Here is a 25,620-nt window from a genome sequence, read left to right on the forward strand (position 1 = left end):
TCTAAATGTTCCCATATTTCTCAGTATGTTGTATTTGGGGGATTAGGAATTCCCAGTATATGTTCATATCAATAAACATATTGGATGAACTGAATATGTTCTGCAATCTGTTTCACAGAGCAGCTCTGCTAACAGGATCTAATGGTCCTTCCTGAGCTTTGAATATATGTGAAGCATCTGGCTTTGCTAAGAAAATGAGGCTAAACTGTAGATCTTCCTTTATAAAGCATGAAAGCAGAGTGTGGTGCAGCTAAGCTACTGTCAGAAAAGTTACTGTCTTCCTAAAGATAACCTGTCCCCTTTTCACAAAGACCTGGTGTTTGCCATTTAGATAGGGCTTATGAGATACAGGTTGGAGTTCTTCAAGGGGAGAATTAGATAATTCTGCTGTGTGACTGCAAGCTAAGGCAGTTCTCAGGGCCTTGCCCTTTAACTTGTCCTATCACTATAACAGAATAAAGAGCTGATCTAGCTCAGGTCTTTGACAGTAATCATGCTTGAGCAGTTTGGCCAAGATCTGATATTGCACTTACTGCCAGGTCACGGGGAGAGAAATCTTTAGGTCTTTTTATTTCTTACATCTTACCTGTGCAATGGAAAGACAGCTTAGTCAGTGCTGAACAAACGCCATGATCTGACTAAGGATTTATACAGAACAACAGCGCAAGAGAAATGTCATGTTTCAGACACTGTGGCGCTTTGGGTATTTCCTTCAGACTCTAGAGCCACAGAAGTCAGCAGAAGCCCTGCCACGAATTGCAGAGGTCCAGCCCTGTTCAGAATCCATCCCCTCGGTGTCAGCCTTGCAGAAATCCTCTGTGTCACTCCTATGGGGCCATCAGTCGGGGTGCTCTAGGAGAAACCCCTTTAAGCCAGCTCTAGTTACTTCATTTATGGGCCAAAACTAAATGGCCTCATTGCTGCTTCTCTTTTACGTGGAACTTACACACAACAGTTAAAGCAATTAAAAGGTTATGTCAGAGAGCTCCATTTTTCAGTATCTGTCAAAGACACCTGGGCAATTCCTCTGGATGGTGGCTCTGGTGTAGTGTGCGCCCTTTCAACTAGACAAGTGTCTGCTCTGTCTGAAGTGCAACAGGATAAAGAGGTAAGGAATAAGCAATACAATTTCTGTTATTGCAGGGACAGAACATAAGTGACCACAGCTGCAACTGGAAACTCACATAGGATCCAGGAGAATGGCATGAAGCTGTGTCAGGGGAGGTTTAGGTTGGATTCACCCAGAGGGTGGTTGAGCACTGGAACAGGTTCCCCAAGGAAGTGGTCACAGCACCAAGCCTGACAGAGTTCAGGAAGCATTTAGACAACACTCTCGGGCATATGGTGTGATTCTTGGGGCTGTCCTATGCAGGGCCAGGAGATGGACTTTGATCATCTTTGTGGGTCCCTTCCAGAATAGGATATTTTATGATTCTACGATAACCGTGGAACTTTCTTGTCATTTTAACATCTTTGCAGATGATGTTTGCTTTTCAGACAGAAGCTGCACCACCCTGGCTCACCTACCTTTCGACATACCTGTTTGGGTTTCCCTTGGCTACACCGGCCCCCCTGGCCCGGGCACCCCACGCAGGGCGGCAGCGGGGAGATGCCCCCCGGGGCTGCAGCGGTGCTGTCAGCGTGAAGGAGGGCTGCTCGCCTGAGTCCTGCCGGTGCCGCGCAGACTGGGGGAGCATCCCACCGCCTCTCTCTGCTGCCCTAGTGGGGGCTTTTTCCTTTTCCTTGCAAAGCTTCCCTGCAGGGCAGCTAAGGACATCCTGGGTAGGCTGACCGATCCCGAGAGGAGGAGAGAGGCGGAGGCGACAATCCCCTCTCCCTGCTGCTGCTGCTGAAGCTGTGCTGGAGCCGGAGCCGTCGATGTGGTTCCCCAGAGTTAGTTGCTCAGCAACCAGAATCAATTAATATGCTTTGCAGAAAGTGCAGGGGAAGCCCGAGCTGCTGTCAGCGAGCAGGCAGGAGGCTGAGGGTGACTCAGGATCCCACTCCCACCTGACGCCCATTTGGTCCCACCCCGTCTTCTCCAAACACTCCATTAGCCATCATTCTTTTCCCCTCTCTCCTTCCCTATGATACTTAGTGCGTGTCCCCAAATCCTTCAGGCAAAGTACTATCTTGCTCAAGAAACCTTCTGCTTTGAGGGTTTTGGTTTTAGATTTGATTTGTATTTTTGAGTTATTTGTCAAACCTCCAATACTTTTCTAGAAATTCTAATATTTATGTTCTTTGGGAAGGGAAGGGGATAGCTGATGTTTTTGTCAGATAGTTTAAAAGATGTCTCAGGATGAAAAGGGTTGTTTGGTAGTACACAGTTGAGCAGCAGCTATGAAAATGCATCATGTGTGAATTGGGAAAGTTTTTGCCTCTCCGTTTATTACAAATCATCAGCACTGGATATATGAGACCAGAGAGGTAGTATTAATTGTTGTGAAACACTTAGATAATAGAACAATTGAGGGGGTGTTGTGGTTTTTTCATATTTTCTCATTTTCAGCATAGTAATTTCAGGGCTTTGGTAAGGTATTATTTTCTTTTTTTCTTTCTTTCTTTAATTTTCTTTGGAGTCCCTCTGATGACACCACGAATCTGGGAATGAAGAACTTCTTAGAGCTGATTGGAAATGGCATTACGGAGCTGAAACTTAACTGGAGGAAATATATCTCCTGAAGAAGAAAATATAATGCACTATAAGGATCTGACTTCTGGTGAAAAATTCAAGCCTAGAGAAAACTTGTCCGCTTTGTTAGGAAGAATGGGTTGGACAATTTTCTTCAGTTCCAAAGGATATCTGAATGCCATGCTGAGCTTAATCTCTGCAGCATGCTCTGTGCTTCTCATCTCTTCCTGATGCACTGCATGGTAAGGCCTTTTTCCTTCTTTTTAATAATAACCATCTTTCTGATACGGTGAAGAGGTATAAAATAATAGCAATAGTGAAATGAAAATTGAAAAAAATGTAGAAAGGTAACAAAAGAATGTTTGTTTGTGTGGTTGTTTCCAGCAGCAAGTGTCCTGATTACTGCAGCAGCTATGTAAGATCATTTCTGTCTTTCTCCCTTGCTTTGTGACAGCGTGTGTGTGTGTGTGTGTGTGTGTGTGTGTGTGTGTGTTTGTGCCCACCTGTGCTGTCATTTGCCCTCGGACTGGAACATCTGTAGCTGTATTGTACATATTTTCATGCTAAAGAGGATGTTTAGGAATTTGCTTTGACATTTCTCTCTCTTTTTCCCTCCCTCCCTCCATTCCCCTCCTCCTGCCTCCCCTTTCTCTTGCTCTGTCTGTTTCTCTGGGGTCATGGTGCTATACCTTCCCCACACCTCAGTTGTGCACTGACCGCTAGAAGGCAAAAATGGAAGGTAAAATAAATTCCATATCAATGTAAGAATAGTCCTGAATAATATTTATCTGAGTAAATGAAGGCTATAGAACAGTTTTGAATGTCTGCAATATTGGCAGGTACCAAAGATTTACTCTATTTTGTTTCCATGGGAAACAAATATCAAATGCAGACTTGGATCTGTGTTTTAGATATAGTGGGAGGCAGATCCTCTTACACACGTCAGAAAGCCAAAAAACTACCACTGTGAATTATGATCCAGCTCATAAAATAAGCAAACCCTGTATGGGATGTTCTCATATCCAGTAATTTTTGTCACATATTAGAGTAGTGTTGAGAATTATTAGAAATGGCTTCACTGAGTGTTGCAAGATATTTTTCACTAACAGGTGTAATATGGTTTCATCTTCCTGGATGAAAGGAGATATTATTAACTAACAACCCAACTTACAAAAATTTAGGGTCTTTGTCAAAAAATTGCCAAGCTGATCAGGAATTATACAGTGAATGTACTGAGATGGAAGAGCAGGTTTATTTTCCAGAAAACCTGGTTTACTTGGATCTCTGTTTCAAAAATTAGGGTAGACTAAATGATGAGAAAGTCATGATGTGAAATATATATATTTTCTTACACATCTTGGTTGATCACTGAGTTTGGAAGACAAAAAGTTGAGTGGTTCTTGAGGAGTAAACTGTGGTAAGGGCCTGCCCCTGCTCTGAGGGTAACCCCTCACAAATCTGGCTGCTTTTAATGGGGTTGGAAATGGGGTTTTAATGGGGTTGGAACAGGAACAGGTTTGTGTGCCAGTTGTCTCAGGCTGTCCAGCTGGGTATGGAGGTGATGGGTTCCCGGTAGCAGGCTTTGAGGGTGAGGATGAAAAGAGCCAAAGCAAAAAGGCCAGGCCACAGCAGGACTCATGAACAATAATCAGAGCTTAAATAGTATTCAAAAAAATGTAATTTTGTGGTAGTTCCCAACAAATCTCCTCCTTATATGATGAAAGACTCCATAAGGCAGTTTTTAAAGAGAGAATGGTAATGCAGCTTCTTCAAATCACTGCAACAAGAGGAAACAGAGATAACTAACACAATTCCATACTGTGACAGTATTTCAGTAGGGTTCAGAGGAATCAGCCTTGATTTTACAAGTAAAGGTTCAAAACCTTTGATGTGTGCATCAAAGTAGATATTTTGTGTATTTTACTATCTGAAATATTACATTCTAGTGTAAGAACGAATAAGCAAAACTGAGGAAGGACAACACAACCATAAATGTCACCTTCAGTGTTAGAAAGCATCTCTTGCTTGTGGAAGTCATTCCCTCAGATCTCTATGTGAACAAGGACTGCATCCTAAATTCAAGTCTCCCATTGCAAACCTCTTCTCACACCAGCAGTTCTGTGTCAATCAATGGGACAACTCATGTGAATGTTATTGTTTAACTCCAGCTGGTAACTAAGCACCTCATGGCTGCTCACTCACTTCCCCCTGGTGGGATGGGAGAGAGAATCAGAAAAGTCAGAAAACTCATATGGTGAGACACAGACTGTTTAATAGGTAAAGCAAAATCCACATGCACACGAACAAAGCAAAACAAGGAATTCAATCACCACTCCCCATGGGCAGGCAGGTGTTCAGCTATCTCCAGGAAAGCTGGGCGGCATCATGTATCACAGTTACTTGGGAAGACAAATGACATAATTTTGAACATTCCTCTCCCACCTTTTCCTTTTTCTTCATCCCATTCATATTCTGAGTATGACACCATATGGTACAGAATATCCCTTGGATCAGTTGGGGTCAGCTCTCCCAGCTGTATTCCCTCCCAACTCCTTGTGCACCCTCAGCGCACTTGCTAGTGGGGTGGAATGAGAGGCAGCAAAGGTTTTGGCTCTGTGGAAGCACTCAGCAAGAACCAAAACATCTCTGTATTATAAATACTGTTTCAAGCACCAAACATAGCTTTATATTAACTACTAGAAAGAAAATTAACTCTATCCCAGCCAAAGCCAGCCCATTCTCCACTCCTCATTCTATACTATTTACATCATGCTGAGGTCCTACACTATTCAATACATCCTCATTAACCACCATCCTCCTTCCCATCTTTATATTTAATACGCAGATATAATTCCCTTACTCTATGGACCACCCTTGTAAAATGTCCAGAAATGCACACAAAATGTCCATTGAGTTCATTTAGTCCATGACTTCGGGCTCCATCTCTTATGGTGGTCACTCAGGACAGGAGAGGTCAAAACTAGCACAATGAGTGAGAACTGCTCATGTGAATAAATTCTGAAAAATTTTATAAGACCAGGATCTTTGATTGTCATAGCAACAGATTTATTAGGCTTCAGGCATAATTTGTATTTCCCTTCTAAACAAAATAATTTTTCCTTTTATCTATGCGATTCTTTTTGCCTTGTAATTAGGGCGAGAAAAATAGGTTAATTACATTCTTAAAGATCAAGCAACTGTACAGATACACTGTTAGTGAAAAATTGTCAGAATATGCAAAACTTCACCTTTATTAGTGGCCTCCAAATCGTAGTGCAGCGTATTCTTACCGGAATCATTCATCGCCTTATTATTTTTCTGACAGTATTAACATTGCTACTAGGTATTGTCGGTTTTTCCAGGAACCCATTAAAAAAAATAGTTCATTTAAAACATCACTGATCTTATAAAAGTACTCACTATTATTGGGTTCAAGGATATTTACCAAGCTTTTTACTACATTAAATAGGTTCATTTTTTGGCTAATACATGATGTTTAGCTCTTTAGTTGATCCAGGAATATGCTTATCTTTAGGGTATAGAAACGCAATATGAAATCGTAATTATAGTAAACTTCCTACAGAATATAGATATATATTCAAATAGGAAGGATAAAATCATCTGGATTTTATTTCCCTGTGCAATTTTGCATGCTTATAAATGTCTATATTATTAGGATATATATTACATAACAAGTAACATTTCATTCATTGTTATTTGTAAAGAATAGTTCCTTTTCAGAATACAGTGCAAAGGATTTTTTTTGCACTAGGTTGTGCATTATGAAAGAAAGAAAAATATTAAGAAAAACAAGTATAACAGCCTTTAATATGTACCAGTACACTAATGCAGCAATATGTACATTTGTTTCTTTTATCCCTACAATATACATAGCAAGAATAGTGGATTCTTTTCTAAAGAGCTTGTTATTTTGAGAGAGAAGATTTTACCTGATACCGGATGTCCATTGTCTTTACCATATATTTCTGTCAATGAATTGCTGTGACTTAAAACTCTTTCTTTAGCTGCATTTTAAATATTTTAAACACTTGCACAACACCTGCATTTAGCTTTCTCTTTCAATTCTAAAGCACGTAAAATTAGTAATTTCCTTTTCTTTTAAGATACTATTCAATAAAGGTTTGATGCTGAGAACACCTGCATTTCATTTCAGTCCATTGAACTGTTTCTTTAGATAAACTATGTGAATTAGAGCTTGAACCATTTGCATTGTCAGGGAAGTTACACTGAGCAGTGGAAATACTTTCCACACTTGCAGCAACTATTCCTAGTCAAGATAAATGTGTTTTAAAAATATAGCACATAAGCAGTTCCTGTACTTGGAATGCCTTGAGCTGTCTTCATTCAAGATCCAGCAAAAACCTGACTTTTGAAAGGCTTGCAAAAAAACCCCAAAACAACCCCCAAATTAGTCTTAAAGTTTTGGGTTTTTAAATGTAAATGTCCATAGAAGGAATATTTATTGGTCAAGTAATTTCCATAGATCAGCATATGTGTTTTTCATAAACCAGGATAAAAAATGGAAGAGGCATAAAGTTTTTAAAAAATTAAAATATCTAAAAATCTATATGTTTGTAAATACTGATTTAAAAGTGACACAACATTTCTTTTTAAAATTTTTAATCAGACTTTCACTTGTTACAAGAAATTGTACTGATATCTGTTTGTCCGTTTTTCTCGGTTAAATTTTGCAACACTTTATTTCTCTTTTTGACAGTGAAATGTTTTGTTGTAAATTTTATAACTAGATCTTTTATAGCTGTCCCAATATTTATTGGCTCTCATGAGTCAGTTCTTTAATCAGAAGCTTTCTGAAGGGTTATCTTTAGCACTACATATTGCATAGCCCCATATTACTGATACCGAACAGCAGTTCTCACCACATCTGTGGTAGACATAATCTCTGAGGGCATTTCCCTCCTTTAATTCTTCTTGTCTGCAACAAAAAGCAGGCCTCTATTTTGCTGAGTTTTACAGATACCAGAAGTAGTGCTTTCTACTACAAAAACCTTCAAGAGGCCTTCAAAAGGCATGCAGGCAAGGAGTAGAATTAATCGAGTATTAATATCCTTATTAAATAGATAAGGAACTGACGAACAAAGAAAACTGCCCAAAGCTATACTTGCAAGGGAAGAGTTCAGAATTGAACCCAAATGTCCTTATTCTCAGTTCATCACTGTCCCTGCAAGGTTGCTCTTCATTTTGTTCATTTTTTTTGCTTAATGACTTGCATTTGGACTTTTAAGTTAATACTAGTTGAAGTATCAAATGTGAAAGGGAATTACTGATGCGTACTTCCTTTCCAGTTGTCCTAAAAATTCTTTTTTCTCTCCTGAGCCATTCTGTTTGAATGTAACCATTAATTATGTAATTGCTTTACTACACAGGGGAAGTAGATCTTATATTAAACAGAAGATTACTTAATAGAAATATCCTAAACATACCATACAGGTTCTGGGGGATATACATGTGTATCTGCTTATGCTGTCAGGGTTTAGGGACAGCTGTGGGGCTATGTAATGGTTTTGAAGGCTTTTGGTAAATTAATCAAATTTCAACACAGAAAAAATTCCACTGAAAACATAAAAAGACTGATGATGAATTCACACAGGTCAGCATGAATCCAGCAATTGTGGGGAAAATAGATGAAAAAGACAATATATTACCTAATGGTGATTCTTCTTAACCCTGATATGCCTCCTCTGTCCAAGGTAATCTTTTCGGGTTTTTATCCTCTTTATGAAAAAGGAAAATATGGTTTCTACAGGAAGTACTTAGCTGCTAAAATTACATCTGAAGTTGGGAAAAAAAATCTGACTTGGCATCTTAATACAAAATCAGAAAAATTTTGTACATGTCAAGCAGGAAAAATAGCTTTTTGCAAATGTTCCAGGGTTTTGGAATGAATTCTGTATCAGAATATCCTAGAAGCTGAAGTGGTATCTGCCTCACTTTGGTCTATTTGTGCAGCTCCAGGTGTTACATACCTCTGGATGCTGACAGGTACTATACTTACCCAATTACCCAATGACATATTAATGTTGAAGAATATGAAAGTCTGATTAAAAACAGTACTTTCATTGGAAATCTCATCTCACTTGGGTTTTATTCCTGAGAATTGTTAAGAAGAGAACATAAAATGCACCCTACTGCATCAAGTATGCACTTTTTTTTTTTTCTGACATGAACTTTTTACTGGCTTACAATGGAAAAGTGTTAGAAAGGAATGCTTTAGTCAATACATACTCCATTATAGTGAGCAATTACATAACTTGCTTCAAAATACTGTTCTCCAGTGGACAGAACTCAGGGCAGCTGGGAGGATCACCTGCACTCCAACTTCATCCACAGTGACGGTGCACAGAGTTGTCCCCAGTCTCCCTCAGCTCTCCCTCCTAAACTAATGTTATCTGTAAATATCATAAAAGAAGACCTAAAAGTCTTTTCTAGTTAAGCTGACAATTTTTTTCCATGGAACCTTGAATATTGGAGTATGTAAAAGTGTTTAAGTTCAAACACATGCTGGTGTTTAAGAACGTAACATATCACATGACCCCTAGTTATTTTTTAAATCAGAGGGAGTAAGGTATCCAAATACCTTTGAGGATCTGAGCACGGGATTTATAATATTTGCATATTTCCTAAAACATTAATAGGTCAGGAAACTAAATCTAATTATTGTAGTTGGGTAATTACTGAACTTTGACAGGTAAAGTGGGTTTTGTTTGGCTAAGAAATATTGGAGAACAACTGAAGTCCATCAACATAAACAATGAAGAATAAATAATGGATTTCATTCATTGTAAGAGCCCCAGAGGATACAATGCAGTCCATATTCTTAATTTCTGACTTCTGAAAATTTGTGACTTATCATTTTATGCATATGTCTTTAGGTGTTGAAAAGCATCACTTTCTCCTCCATGTGAAACTGGGATATATTTAATGAGAAAAATTAGGACTTTCCTTTGACACATCCCAGAACCTCGCAAAAGTGTCTGCAAAGTGAGATTTCACTGAACTATGATAACGCCAGAAACTTTCCTTTAGGGAAGACAAAGCTAATGTTTGAAAACAAAACCATATAACTTTTTGACTGGGAAAGCTGATGACGAGACTGTTTAAGACCTGTCACTTGTGTATTATTGGAATTCCTTTTTTACCTTGTGTCTAAATAAAAACTTTAACTTGGTGAAAGGTTTTTGTTCAGGTATTCACAGTAAATGTAACTTTTCACTGAATAGAGAAGCACTATAAAATACTTAGCAGGAGAAGGTAGGATTTTGGAAAGGCTTTTAAAGCATTCCTGAAAGTGGCTCTTAATGGATGAGCACAATGGGCCTTAGGATAGTATTGTTTCTGTGCTGCTGAACACAGTACTTGTTCTCTATATGTATTGTATTAATGAAAGCTGGAAAACAAAACTTTCCTTTAAGGAAGCATTTCAGTGATGTCATATTTGGTTTGAGTTCCTGTGGCTTCATTCCATAGCAAGTGTTTTACATTGTACCAAAATGCTCTGAAGCTTGGCACAGCCGGATGACTTCTGAAAAAACACTGCTGTGGAAATGTATGACAATGTATATTGTACCTGCTCCTTTGGAGCCATTCTGAGGTATTGTTGACTCAGTATAAAGTAACAGCATCTTTGACATTACTTAAGGTAATGCTCAGCATGTTTTAATGTGTCATATTACTGGGAACACCCTGGCTGTGTAATGTGATGTACCTTGTTCTATATTTTTAACATCACTAGCACATCAGGGGTGAGTAAGGAAGGGTTGTTCTATTACTTCTGTTCCTAATTGTTATTTCTTGAATTCTGCATCTCTTCATGTGCTTTCAAATGGTATTTTAAGGAATCACTGTTATTTTTTGGTCTAGTCATTGGCCCCACTCTGAAAACCATGTGATGGATGTTTAATGAAGAAGGGCCCACAGAATATCTGCTCCATCCTCACTGAATTTTAATAAACTAGTAGAAGACCACAAATCACATCTGCAATGTTTCACAGGAGGAGTTAGATCAAAAGCATCACCGAAACCCCCCCAAAAACCCAAAAGTAGACCATGTGTAATGGTACAATAGTGTTGCTGAATTTATCTCCAAATTGACTTGTGATCTCTCATCTGGTTTTCAGTAAATTTACGGCTTGAAAAAGGCACACTAAATAGGCATCACAGGGATTTTAACATCAGGAACACTAGTGTGCCTTACCTCACAACTTCTTCCTACCCACGTGCCTTTGCTGGAGCCTCACATGGAGGTGCAGCATCTCCTTGCCGAAGTCAAGTCGCGCATGAAGAGAGAAACAACTTTTCTGGATCCCTGCAGGTTAAGCATGTGAATAGTACAGTGTGAAAATGATGGAAGCAGACAGGATCAATAAGCAATTTCCTTCATAAAATAGAGACCTTCCTGACATCGGTTAAAACTTTTTACCAAGTTACAACACAAGAAATACTGTATATTTAAAAAATCTTGTGTCATGTCCTCCTTGCCCACACTTCTCTAGAAGATACCTGTACAGATACGTCTTCCATTGATCCTTTTTCTGTCTATTCCTGTCCATGTGGACATCCATGGCTAAACCTCATGGCAGTGTACCTGGGTACATCCATTCATTGCACGTGTGTAGAAACTGGGCCTCTCACCCCTGCACTGCACACATGCATATGCCCCTCCTGTGAAGAGTCACACCTGTGGGATCACATCCTGTCCTGCCTCACCAGGGACCTGATCTCCCAGCCCCCTGTGGCTTACGGACAGCTCCTCAGTCCCTGGTGATACTACTAAGACCAGACCTCTCAGCTGCATAAATGATGTGTGCACAAATGAGGTCTCCCAGGTAATCAAAATAGCCAGAATGGCCTCATGGGCCATGTCCATGTCCCACTTTGTCTCTAGGTCTCTTTGTCAGTATGATCTTGTGGGCTGTATCCATCACAGATCCTCCCTGCTCCTCAATGCAAAGCCCAAGCTCTGTGCTCAGTATTCAGTTTTCACTCGTGATGACTGCTACCGCTTTTAGAAACAGATCCCATTGAGATGAGCTGAGATGCTTTGGATAGTTGTTTGGGCAAGGAAATTGCAATCAGGTAGGACTTTTCCACTTCAGCTGCTTGGTTTGCTTTACACTTTGGGCGTGAAATGCAGTGCTTTGCACATGAACGGGCCTGTGTCCTCAGTGCCGGGGTGAGAGCTACCATCCTACTTGTGACTGTCACAGCTGGTGTGAATTGAAGACAAGCCAGGATAGAGCACTTAAGAAAGTCCCCACAGCCCCACTTCCTCACAGACTCAAGAGGCTGGGCCAAAGCTTCTATCTGCTTCACACTTCTTTTTCTCCTGGTCTGGAGGTATAACATCCCATCCCCTACTCTGCTTTTACAAGATGTAAAGGTGCTGGGTTGTCCTGGAAATCAAGTTACAACCACTGTGTGAGTTAGCTTCCAGATCTGTTTGTCAGGGCTACTGAACCTTGCTTGTGTGTCCCAAGGTGAGGATTAATCTGTTAATGTTTGTAAAAAGCTATGTAAATGATCTGTATCATGCTGACAGGTCAAGTACTGCATTGCTCACTGGCTGCTCTTCCTGACAGCTTAAGATATATGCCAAACAATGTCTACACTTTCAGGCAGTGTTCACTGATGTAGTTTGACTGGCTTAACTCTCTCAGGATTTAGTCTTACTACTTCTAGCTTACCGATAGAGTGATAAAGCTAATATGCAAAACTGGTGCTTTTCACACAGAATACAATACAGACATTGATTTATGCTTGTACAGGACCATGAGCTCAAAGGAAACCTCTTGGATCTATTATACCACATGTGTAATTCAAATCCTGAAGGACCCATGGAAAGCAGCGAGGCAGAGCAGAGCTCTCTACTCTCCTTGGCTATGAGCAAGAGGCAGCAGCAGAAGCTGTTTTTGTGAGCTGTTGTCAGGATTTGGCCCTGCTGCACCTGCAAGAGATGCAGGTGCTCAGAACAGCTGCAAGGCTCAGAACAAGCTCCTCTGAGAATGTGAACCCTACCCAAGAGGAAGTTGTGCTTAAAATTTGGGAGCCTTTTTGTCCTGTGCTTATCACATAGATTGCAGCTAATATCAGTTATTGAGATGGTCAGTCTGACAGGGTACATACAAATGATAAGAGAAGGAGCCTCTTCTAGAGAATTCAATCCTAAGTGAACTTCTAAAATTAATTCTGCAAGCACATAGAATGCCAAAAAGACAGTAACTAATTTCCCTGGCTGCTTTAGCACATACCTGGTCCCAGTTATCAGAATTACATGTGGATTTTTATGCTGATTTTTGGTATTAATGATTAATACTTATCTTTGATGCCTTTTGCAGAGCAGATAATTTGCCACTGATCTTTACTGATGTCTCTTTGGGTTAACTGTACTTTTGCTTAAATACCTAAACTAGAAAGGGATGCTGCAGCATGATGCAGGGGCTGTTCTTGGTACAACCTGTTACTATTCAAGAGTAGGACAGATAAAATAAAGGGATTTGTTGTGAATCTTCACTGTCATGTACTCCTCTTTGAGGTTACTGGAGCTGATAACTTACTACGTGGGTCATTTTCAGGGACTGACACAGGGATATGGCATCAACACATATGCTAGCAATTCAGGTGATTAAGTTATTAAAAAGTATATTTTTTTCCTGTCACTATTGCTCATCTGGGCAACTTTTGCTTAATCTGGTACCTGGTGATGTCAGTGAGAATTGTGCCACTGCTTTCTTCCACAGTTGGTGCACATCACTGGCTGGTTTCATCACACCTACTGATACAAGTTGCTGCCGAAGAAAATAAGAACGTACTGTGGCTTTGGACTTTGTTTCTTTACCTGAAAATTGTTTTCCATTCCTTTTCTGCTTCAGATATTTACCTGCCACATACTTCTTCAGCAAATGTTCAGGGCATATCTCTGTGTCTCTGCACAATGCCTTTGCAGACACATCTCCACTGGTATGAGAAGAGCTGCTCCACAATGGGGTGTCTCCAAGGTTTAGCACACTTCTTGTTTAGTTTTTCTCAAGCAGCCTGTTTGTCAGCCACAAAACTCTATGAAAATGATTGATAATGAAGGGAACTGATTTCTTCTTTCTCCTTGTAAAATGACAGCACACCTCCATTTTGGGTCTTTGTTTACGCTTGCACTACACAATCTGTATAAATGTACCCAGCTGGCATTGGTCTAGCTGGATTAAGCAAAAGGAGGAAGGATGGTAGGGCATGGGCTTTGGAGTGCATCCCATGGGTGTGGTTTCAGGTAGCTGCTCCTTATGAGGGGTGCAGGCCCTTTTACTTCTGCTCCCACCTGGCTCTGTGGGAGTTACCTCCAGCACAGTTATGTGTGCAGCAGTCCTGTAACTGTAGCAGAGAAATAGCTGATGTCAATTATAAATGACTGCGAGCTGGAACAGGATGAATTTATAAGCCGTGTTTGGGAGGTTTTAAATACCTTGTTTATTGTGCTGTTTAAAAAAAAAAAAGTGTAAAATTTTAAAACATAATGAAGACCAAACATCTGTAAATCTTCCTTTGACGCGATGCCTAGTAATATTCTAGTGTTTACAGTTTTGACAGCAAAATGACATAGGAAAAAAAATCAAAATTAGCATTTACAAGAAATCAGGAAGGAGAAAATAGAAGGAAGACAACAGATACATGTGCTAACAGAGGGATTATGACTCTTGAGAGAGGGCAATGCGCCATCTATAAAGTGCAGTAATTTTTGCAAATCCCTGTTTTCCTGGTTGGCAATTACCACCTGGCAACACTGAGAGAGAGGCAGACCATACAGTGCTTTGACAAGATGGAAATCATGTGCTTTAATGAAATGTTTAGCAGCTCTGCACAACACAGTCCCAGCAGCATATAGCTGGGGAGAGAGTGCTAATGTGCAGGGAGGACAGAGACACAGTTTCTCAGAGGCAGGGTTATTCATGTTGACCGACTTCCCAACTGCAAAGGGTGTCCCTGTGCTTGTGAAAGTGCCCCTGGGACCCCAGAGGCCCTACCTCTCCAGTCCCCACCCAGTGCTTTGGCCACTTAACCATCCTTCCTGAGATAGACAACAGCATCCAGCAAAATTGTGATTGCAAGTGCAATATAGAATAGTTTGTTCTTAACTGGCTGTGCAGTGTCCTGAGGGTGGCAAAGTCATCATGCTGGTTGAGCATCGTGTACATGCAGATACCTATGAGAAAGCTATTCTGTTCTTAAATATTTGCAAGTACTTGCATGTCGTGAAGTGCTGTGTATTTGTAAGTCATGCACATTTTCTCCTCAGTAATGTTTACTTTAGCCCCAGGGAGAGTGAAGAGTGTAGCTGTGACCAGAATGGATGACTTCATCAGAGGAGGGAAGTTACCCAGCCTCACTGACAGATTTTTATGAAGGGTTTCCCAAAGCCAGCCTGCAGCAGCGCATCACTACAGATACGCTTTTGACATTTGTAGTCCAAGAAGCAGCGGTATTCAAAGTAAAACACTGCCAGTGGGTTTCCATAAAAAGCCTGATTCTTGGATTTTTGTGGGGGTTTGAATGTAGCTATGAGGTGTACAACCCTAAGTTTTCTCTTGGAAGGACTCAACCAGCCTACATCACTCTTCCTTTCTACCCCTGCTAAGCACAATGAGCTTCAGCAGTGCTGCAAGCTCCAGGGAAGCAAGGACTGCGGAAAGGAAGAAGGATTTGGGAGCAACTAGAAGAGAGACATGAACTTGAGAAGAAAGACTCAGGAGTCCTCTGAATGTTTTCTTTCAGAAATAAGCCAAAAAAATGCTCATGACAAAACATTAGCTTCCTGAAAAATTGACAAAGTTTATTTATTCTCCATAAAATAGATTATCCTTTTGGAAAAATACCTGGAGTCTCTCTTATCCATGCAGAATAGATTGATCAGTTTTCCTATGGCTTCTGCCATAGGTCCTAATCCGATTACAGGTATGAAACAAAGATAAGTGTAATTATGATACAGTTAGATTTATGTGTCCCCAGAGTTTTCAAAATAACAAAAGGAATATAAATATTGGATCTGTAGGAAGAAAATGTCCATTATTAAAATCAATCCACAAACTAGGTACTGTGGAAAAAGCTTTCTTTGTCAACACAGCTGTCAGGCCCGCTGAGATTTTAAATTGGCTTTTGTCTAGTGTAACTTTCAGTTTCTATTTAAAAAGCAAAGCCAGAAGCATTAAAGTTTTGTCTTGGGTTTTTTAAATACAGGAAAGCTAATATAATTGCTTTACTAATGTAGAGTTATGAGCTTTTAGGCTCCCCATTTTTTTGCAAAGAGAGCTTATGTCTTTGGATTCATGGAAGAAGATATTTCCCAGTCTAAATTTGCCATATTCTTTGTCTTCAGAGAATAATCTTCATCCCTTCCTCTCCTTCTGACCTTTTGGCATAGCTCTTTGGTTTGTAACTGCCTGTGTTTCACTCCAGAGCTGGCTGCATTTCAGTCACCAGTCACTGTGCAGAGTTTCTATGTGAATTATTGGAGTGTGCTTGGCATCTAGAGTTCTAAAGAATTGAGAAGGATAGTTCAAATCTCAGACAGCAGCTTGAAAGGCTTCTGGAGATGCAGAGCCAGGTCTGCCATCTCACTGAGGTGATGCCCATTCCAAACTCAACAGAAAAAGCATATGGGTGACAAAAGGCTGTCTCCTGTTGGACTCGTGGCACGCACAACATGGCTTTCAGTGTCAGCATAAAAAAGAGTTGTTTAGAGGGTGACCCAAAATCCCAGTGCTATGAGGAGAATATGGGTCAGATGTGCTACCTGTGCTGGTGATATCTGGGAAGAGCTAAGGACTGATAAGATAAGAAAAGTAGGATTTACCTTGAGTTCTTAAGTTAAGACAGGCTGTTGTAAAAGCAATTAACCAGCTGGGAAGTCTTTGACTTTGAACAAAGAGAAATCTTTGGAAGGCTGTTTTTGTACCAGGAGGAAATAGAGAGGAATTTAGTTTAAGAATGTTTTTCTGAGTTGTGTTAAATAATTTTCATCTATCATTGGCATTGATTAACATAGTATTGATAGGACAATGTCATTATTAGTGCTTTAGTGATCTTCTTTAGCAAAATAGTCTGTATAATAGCAAAAAGAAACCTGCACATTTTATTTGATGGTTTTTTTGTGCCCCTGCTTGGAGTCTCTAGAGCCACAGATCAATTGCTAGTGTTTAGTGACCTTCTGCCCAATAGTGTAGGGCCTGTGGGTGGGTCTTCTTCTATGGCTGGCACTTGTATAGTGCCTAATCTAACATGACACTGACCCTTTCAGCCTTATGGGAATAATATCAGCATGATGAATTGTTCCTGAATGTTTTCTTCAGTGCCCCAAACATTTTTTTTCATGTTGAACGTATGTCCAGCATTTCTACTCTGCTCTTTTTGTTGCATGGGTTTGATTGCAGCCAACAGCAAAGGTCAAAAGACATTTTACTGTTTCTATTTCTGTGTTTCTGTTAAGCTGAATTAAATTGTTGGTGCTGCAAAGTGACTTCTTAAAAAGCTTATGCTGCAAGAATTCAACCAGTATAAACTGAAGCTGAGCTGCATCAGTTTAAACCATACGGTTCAGAGAGACAATGTGGTCCGAAGAACAGGGTGCTGATCTGGAAACTGAGAAAAAGAGTTTGGTTCTCTGGAGCTTCAGTGGGCAGCTTCATGAATTTAGATAAAGTTTTTCATCTTGCTCTGCCTCAGGTTTTCTGGATGGGTAGTAGAGAGACTGTATTTTAAAGAACTTTGCACATTCAATTTTTCAGTCATGTAGTCTTTTTCCTTTCACCTCTAACATTAATCAGTACAACTGCCTGTTTAATTTACATTAGAGATAGTTTTTGAAATCATAATATCTAAGAATGCTCTTGTATCTTTGAATAGGATAATTATGTTTACCAGTGTGAGTATTCACTAGAATGTGTCTTTTCTCAGTCCAGAATTGAAGCAGCACTGAGTTTTGTCCATCCAGCAGCCTTCCATTTCTTTGTTACATAGTGAAGAAATCAAGATATTCTCTTAGAGTATGATCACCATTTTCAGGTTAACCTGAATTAATATTTAGTTCAGTCTTTTAAATTAGCCCTCAACTAGCTTTTGGAGAAGTTTGGCCTGAGTGTCTTAGTGTCTTTTTCTTTTTTTTTTTAAATCTGTTATTTCTTTTTTTCTATTTATTAGAATTTCCTTAAATGTCATGAACTGAAAACACCTGAATGTCTCTGCTAAGATTAGTGTTCACTTCCCAGCTTTGCTTTGTGAGGAAAGTCCTTTCCCTCATCGGAGCCTAAAGAGCAGTGTTTCCATCTTCCATGGGTTTTACATGGTCCATGATCATAAGCTTTTTTTATTACTCTTATGCTCATTTCTCTCAGTCAGCTCATCCCACCACTCCTTGATGCTGGCTTAGAGCATGAAAGGGAAAGAAATGGTTAAACATCTCCCTAGAGGATCATTTGACTTTAAAAATACAAGCGGAGCCAAATGGATACTTTACAAATGTGAGTAAAGTGTTTTAATGGAGAAAGCATTGGTCCTATAGGGATGGTATGACAGCTGCTAGAATTAAACCCGGGTCGGTCTGAACATGTGCAGAATATCTTGGGCTACAATTCATAACAGATAAACACTTTGCTTTGAAAATAAAGTTGAAAGAAACATTATCCAATCTACTGTTTCTAGGCAAGCTGTTGTTTTTTTAATTATCACGCTAGTTCAGTGGGACTCAGTGCTCTCTAAGGGTTCTGGGACTTACACACAATAATTTCCAGTGACCAATTTTGCATAATTCAGATACTATGAATACTTTATTTATTGTTAGCAGCCTTTTTATTGCAAGTGATATTCTTAATGAATTCATTATATCTTTAAAAAAAATCAGTATGAAATTTGGCTCTCTTTTCTGGGGGAATAAATCTAGATCAGCTTTCCTTTCAGCAGTAATTTTACTCAAGGTTTTGTGAATGGAACTTGTCTTGGTGTCCATTGAAGAAGAATGTAGCAATATGTACATTCTTTTCCCTAAATCGTTATGAAGAATTACCAAAATGCTAGCGAATACTCTTAATGCAAAAAAATCAGTGAAATTTGAAGCTATGTTCTTGGTCTTAGTCACATTTTATATGGTCACTGTTTTAAATTACTGGCACTACATTAGAGTATGTCAAGATGTATCATATAAACAGATACAATTTACCATGACCTTGAGGCAACATGATGTGTATGTTGTATTACATTAGCTATCAAAATATGTTCCTTATATAGTACAGTACCCACTACAGAGAGAGGAAGAACATGGGTTGTTAGACATACTGTATAGAGTTGGAAGACATATGCAAATAATCTCTCCAGATCCATAGCCATATCTGTTGTATCTTTTTAAAGAGAATAAGCTATAGGCAAAAAAAAAAAAAAAAAAAAAAAAGAATCCAAGTGGCTTTGTGGCTTTGCTCCATATGCCAGGTGACATCGTTTTTCAAACAATGGAAAGCTCTGCACCCCAGGAAGCAGCATGTAACTGTGAGGGTGACTGAGCAGGAGAACATGTTGCACAGAGAGGTTGTGAAGTCTCCGTTCTTTGAGATACTGAAAAACTGTCTGGACATGGTCCTGAGCAAGTGGCTGTAAGTGACCCTGAATGAGTAGGGGGTTGGATCAAGTGACCTGCAGAGGTCACTTCAAACCTCAGCCATTCTGTGACTCTGTGATAGCCGCAATTCCCAACAGCAAACACTTGCTATAGCAATGTGCCAGCACACAAGGGTTAGGAAAACCAGCTCTTCCATGCTCCTTTTTTCACTGCCCATTCTAATGGCCTCGCCAGAGCATTTGCTGAGTTCGTGACCTTTTCACTCCCAAATCCCACTTCTCTGCTCTGGCACCCCAAGCCCTGAAGAGGACATGTGTCATCTCACTCTTGTGTTTTCCCAAATATGTTACTCCTGGCACAACCAGCTTATTTCCCCAGGAGCAGGGCACCTGCACAAGTTGAGCTGCCATCTCATGCCCTGCTTGCTCAGAGCAGGCGCCAGAGAGGCAGCTGCTCCCATGGATCAAGGCCCTGGCTCTCCCAGCTGTGCCAGGTTTGTGCAAATCGACCTTCAGCAACCCACTTCAACCTTCTGTTCTTCCTCCCTCCCTTTCCCATGCTTCTTACTGTTGTAATTTTGTAAGCTGCTTGGGCTAGGTATCACTCTTGCTATCTGTGTCTGGTTTCTAGCCCAGACGTCAGCAGGGGTTGCCGCATGCTGCTCCAATATAAATGACTAAGGATGATGATAAAAGGTGTGGGAGTTGGTTGCCTGGAGTGTTACCCTACTTCGATAACTTTGTTTTAGAAACTAGTTTCTCCCTCAAATCATCTGTTATTTTATCTTATTATGTCTAGTATTTTAAAAGTGGCAAGGGATTTTCAGCTGCCTCCATTTTTGGAGTGCTCATCTCAGGACTTTGAAAGAGGCTTTGAAATTTTCAGAGTTTGGATGGCGTTGTTGTGACAGTGCCAGTAGCCTTCAGCGTGAGTTGCAGGTTATTGGAACCTTTAAGAGTCAGCTGCAACTATGTCCTAAAAGAGGCATTCAATAGAGAAGTGATCTATTTTTAAATTTGGGCTGATACAGGTAATAATTACACACAAAACAGTATGTGAAAAGAACATTATCAAGGTTGCACAGCTCAGCACTTGAAGCTAAGAAATGCTGTAAGCAAAATTGTCTCTACTCCATTAATTTGCCACCTTGCACAGGTGCATCAGTCATAGGCTATTTTTGCCCAGGATCTGTCTCACTTGGTGCGCATAATAGATGACACAGTTTGTGAGTTCAATATTTGATTTTATTTTCAATGCATAGTTCAGACTCTGCTGTGAAGACAAAATTATTTCCTGCTGGGGCATTCCAGGGTGTTCCACCGTGCAGGTCCTTGCCACATGCAAACACTGACTAATTTCCATTTACAATATCTTAATAGCAATTCTGAGTATCATTATTCCCTATTACAGATGGCAACCTAAGGCAAAAAAGAGCAAGATTACAAGTATTCGTAATTGTGGGGGCCTGATGCAATTTTTTAGAGGACCTGGCAGCCCATGCTTCAACTCCCATTAGCTTTTCTTACACTACTGGCCAGTAGTTGCCACTTTCAGATATTCCATCCTCGAGGCCCAAGGCAGGCTCCCAGAAACACAGAACAGGGGGATAGGTTTGAAAAACATGGTGTGAACAACTTGTCCTGTTCCTCAGAGCAGTGTCTCACACCTGCAGACAAAAAATGCTGCTCCTCTTCTCAGATTCTTCTGACACATTTAAATTCTGAAAAAAAAAATAAAAAAAAATAAAAATTGAATCATCCTATGAGCAAAAGCGTTTTTTTTCCTCCTCTTCAATGGCAAATGCACGGTGTTTTGACTGAAGCTGAAATTCAGTGCTTTGCTAAAGCCTACCTAATAACATATGAACAAAAGTAGGCTGAATTCTTTCTGGATCACCTTTAACTGCGGTATTTTTGGACAGTAGATTAATTATAAAAAACCCAAAGAATTTATTTTTAAAATCAAAATCAAACCCTTTTGCTGTTCAGATTTTCATCTTGTCATTTCAACCTACTGGAGTGCTGCAAAGATGCATTGAACTAAGAGAGTAATTAAACAGGAAAAGAAATTACAAGAGAGGTAAATTACAAGAGAGGTAAATTACAAGAGAGGTAATGTCTTTTACTAAACTGATCACTTAAAAAGAAATGTATTTTCAGATGCACAAACCCACCTTCAGCACTTACATCAAGCATTCTCAGCCACAATAAAATTGAGAATGCAGTCCTTGATTCAAAGTAAAGATACTTGAGTATTTCACAGAAATGGTTGTCAGATTTTTATGCGGATAAAACAATTGGTTTCCAAGCATCATTCTTATAAAGAGCAAAACTGGGTGATTTTTTCCTACAAAATATTTTTTCTGGGACAAAGGGCTGGCATTTATAATTTCAGACCAAACAGTTAAAATTTTAGAAAGCTATAAAAAAAACCCCTGAACACAGCTTTCCTAAATCAGAAAGCATCAGTTGGCTAGAATTATTTGCAGCATCCCTTAATGTAGCCATAATTAAGAAATAATTTTGGAATAAAGATATAGATGGAATTAAAAGTGGAGATTTTAGATTTTATAAGTTGTTTTTTTCCCCCACACACTAACAGCTCCTTCCTGGAGAAGCTCTAATGTTATATCCCTCAGGCTTCTGAATGCTCTTCTGGGTGTACGTTTGTTTTGTAGGGAGGAGTCACATCTGAGGTTAAGGTAGTTTGATCCATTACAGGCCATGTTGTCTCCTGGCCTTGGCTGAACTTAGAGATATTATATAGCAACAAATTAATATAAATTTGTGTCACTTTTCCTTCTCTTAATATTTCTTAAATGTCTTTGAAGCAGCTCGGTTTCCATTCCAATATGCAGCGCTGAGGGCAGATCTTCAAATTGCTTATGACAGAGGTTATGTGCCTTCTGGCAGATAACGGAGACCTGTCTTACTCTGAGACTTGGATATTGCATTTTTTCCTTGTACAAGGCTTCAATGTATTTTTGCTTCTAAAAGAGAACCCTGGAGATGCCCTTGAAATAGAAAAATAGGTGTTGAGCCCTGATATGATGGAGATATTTTAGCATCTCATTCTTCCACATAGCTTTTTCAGCAGATAAAACTGTTATCTGGGAAAAAAAATTGCAAATTTTAAGGTTTCTACAGGTTTTTTGTGGGGTGTTTTTTAGTTGGTTGGTTGGTTGGTTGGTTTTCTCTTTTGTTTTGGTTTGTTTGTTTGTTTTTAAACTGAATTAGTCAGCATCGAGGTGTGCTCAATATAGTTTTTTTATTATTCTCTTCTGTTAACCTCAGGAAAGATGGGCAAAAGACTAAGAGAATTCTTCTTCAAACTTCAAATCTTTATTCTATCATAATTTCGCATGTGTGGGAGGGAGAGATATTAGCCTTTTTTTCTCTTTTTTTTAATAATCTTTGAATGAAAAGTGTCCTTTCTGTCAACCTTGATATGTATAAATGACAAAATCTTTGGAGTAAGGACAATACATCTTCAGCACACAGATTCTACATTAATTCCAGAAGCCCAGAAAGGTTTTACCATTTGTTGCTTCAAAACCCCTTTGCATAACTACGAAAGTCAGAGAGAATGGCAAGAATATAACCAAAAACATGGAATAGCTTCTGTATGAGGAAACAACTAGACAGATGGGGATTTTTGAGTCTTGGAAAAAAGATGGCTAGAGGGACATAGTGAGAGACTTACACCATTCTGGGTGGCCTGAAGAATAAAAACCAATTATTCACTGTTTCTCAAATTGCATAATGAGGAATGAAGAAACAAGTTGAAGTAACAAGTGGATAGTTTTTCAGAAGTCCCTTAATTCTCTTTTGACCTCTTTGCTAGAGGATGCTGTGGGGACAGAGCCTGGATTGCAAAATCCCAAAATAAAAATACAACAATCAGGTACCAAAGTCAAAGAATAAGCTGCTACTAAAAATAGCTTTATTCATTCTCTAACTCCTGACTACTCTTGGGATGAAGTTCCTTGTTTTTCATTTCCTCAACCAACTTTTGTATCTATTCAGCTTACAGACTTTCTTATTTCCACCTTTGTGAGAGGCAGCCCATGAACTCTGATTTCAGTGAATGTGAGAACATTGTCATTACCTTCCAACAAGCCAGGATTTAATTTTCCTCTATATGAGCAATAAATAGAAGTAGAATTTGGCCCATCTGACTTTTTTCTAGCCAAACTGAGCAATACTTGCACAACTTTTACTGTGGAAGTCTAAGGGTCTGAAAAGAAATAATGAGTATTTGAAAGGAGGAAAAAGGCAAGTGTGTGCTACAGTACCACTGAGAGTCAAACACATCTGCTTCTGAGCACTAGCACCAAGCAACAAGCACAGTGCTGTGTATGAGGAAAATGGGTTGTGAACACAAAATAGGCCAATCTAAACCAAACAGAAATATATTGAAATGTAACCATTCTTTAGCTCCAACCAGAAAATTAATAATCTCTGTATTTGTTAAATTTTGGCTTTTAAACATAAATGCTTCAAGCTGTGTTTTAAAAATACTTAATTTTGATCAATAACAATTCTTTCTTCACAGTGCATGTCATATGAAAGGGGAGAGGACTATGGGTTAAAGGGTGACTTATTCTCACTTCAGTCAGGTTTGTTTCTTTCACAAACTAGGACTCGTGAAGCCTTACGAATCCTGATGTGGGAAGGCTTTGGCGTAGGTGGAGGAACCAAAGCACTGCCTGCACAGCGGCAGGAAGGGTTTATAATAACTCCCTGGTGCTTGAGGATCATTATTCTGCTACAGAGCTCTGTTTCTACAATAAGGATATTTGTATTGAACATATCTAGTTTCTTTACAATAGAGCTTAGGTATCCTGAGCATTTCAGGGCTAAGAGTGGTCCCAGAGACATAAATGAGGAGAAGGAAGGTGAAGCTGTAAAACTGGCTGCAAGTCCTTTGCCTCCACTGAGTTCTGAGCTGCCCGGGGGGACAAAAAGAGCTGCCAGAACAAACTGGATCAAACCCAAGGTGGAGAGCAGGATGAGCCCTGTAATACACTACTTATTTGAATTCTGCCCTCTCAGAGTAACCTCTTTGCTGCTGAGTGCTTCCCTTTATTCTAGTGGGGGTCTCACATTGCTGAGACCTTTGGAAATATACTGACTGTAGAGCTATAAATAGCAAGAATTTCCCACTGACTAAAACCTGCAGCATAGCAGCAGGCTGATGTGGGTTTATTTTCCTGCTTGAGGACTACATAAGTGCTTGTGTCCTCTCTCCACTGAGACATCTCTTCGCTTTAGGCACTGGTCTCTGCTCGCTGCTGGGGTGTGTTATTGAACCTGGCTCTCATTCCTGCTCTTTCTGATCTTTTTATCTCTAATGAAAGACCTCTCCCTGGGCACCCTTCCTTTTTTTCCCCTCTCCCTTCTCTTATGGCAGGTCTTTGCTTTTCATGGGTATACTAATTTCTACTGTTTATCAGTTTATGCTAATTCCATTTCAGTTCATCTGCTATTCACACATACTGTGCACTACCTGTGCATGCTGCTGTGTCTGAATGAGCTTTTAGTCAAGCTTCTTATGGCCCCAGAGCTTCTCTTGGCCTTATCTTGCATTTAGATGGTGTCTTTCAGTTCCCTGAAATCCAACTCTAAAAATAAATGCAAATGTGTGTCCCTGCACCCGCCAGCACTTCCCTGAGCAGGATCTTGACTGATAGCTGACAACATCCTGCATTACTAGAGTTTAGGAGAGGACTTGTCCAGTCAAAACAGCACAAGGATCAGAAGTGGATACAAAGTCATCACAGAAGTGAGACTACGCCAATCTAATCCCTAGAAAAAGAACTGCAAATGAGCACAAATGTGTGTGCCAAGTGCACCTTCCTCCCTCACATCACGAGCAATAGCACTTAACCGCCCTGCTCAGCATCTTGCCTGGGGACTATTCAGGAGCCAAGCACCCAAATACCCAAGTTTGCCCTTGGAGGAAAATGAGGTTACTTGTTAGGAGGAAAGGAAAAAAACTGCACTTGGCCATGATGTTCAAGTGGGGTTAAATCCTCCAGAAGCCTCTCCTCCCTGTTTGGTAATTCGAGCACCTCTTTGTGAGATAAGGGAAGGTGTCAACTCCAACAGCACCTGAACTCACACTCCACTTAGTCTGATTTCTGTGCCCTCTTCAGTTTGCTAATCAAAACAAGTTTCCGCTGAGTATTTCTTATCCCCAGAGGGTGGAACTATCTTCAGAAAATTAAAGCTCTCTTATCTCTTAATGTGTCATCACAACTAATAGCCTGGGGACTGTAAACAAGTTTAAATATCAAAACAATTTGGCTGGTGATTGTCTGTGATTATGGTTTAAGAATACAAAATTTGCGCTC

General features: G+C 39.8%; 1 long non-coding RNA gene across 2 annotated transcripts in view; it reads left to right on the forward strand.

Annotated features, from left to right (window-relative positions):
- Nucleotides 1-25,620, forward strand: part of LOC113986577 — a 166,951-nt gene that overhangs the window by 129,858 nt on the left and 11,473 nt on the right. For both annotated transcript variants that reach the window (XR_005564032.1, XR_003540233.2), the window contains one exon: nucleotides 2,583-2,877. This is a non-coding gene — a long non-coding RNA (uncharacterized LOC113986577). The remainder of the gene's footprint in view (nucleotides 1-2,582; nucleotides 2,878-25,620) is intronic.

Source organism: Pipra filicauda, unplaced genomic scaffold (assembly GCF_003945595.2).
Source record: "Pipra filicauda isolate LSUMZ 115617 unplaced genomic scaffold, ASM394559v2 scaffold27_size4233163_pilon, whole genome shotgun sequence".
Lineage (NCBI taxonomy): Eukaryota > Metazoa > Chordata > Aves > Passeriformes > Pipridae > Pipra > Pipra filicauda.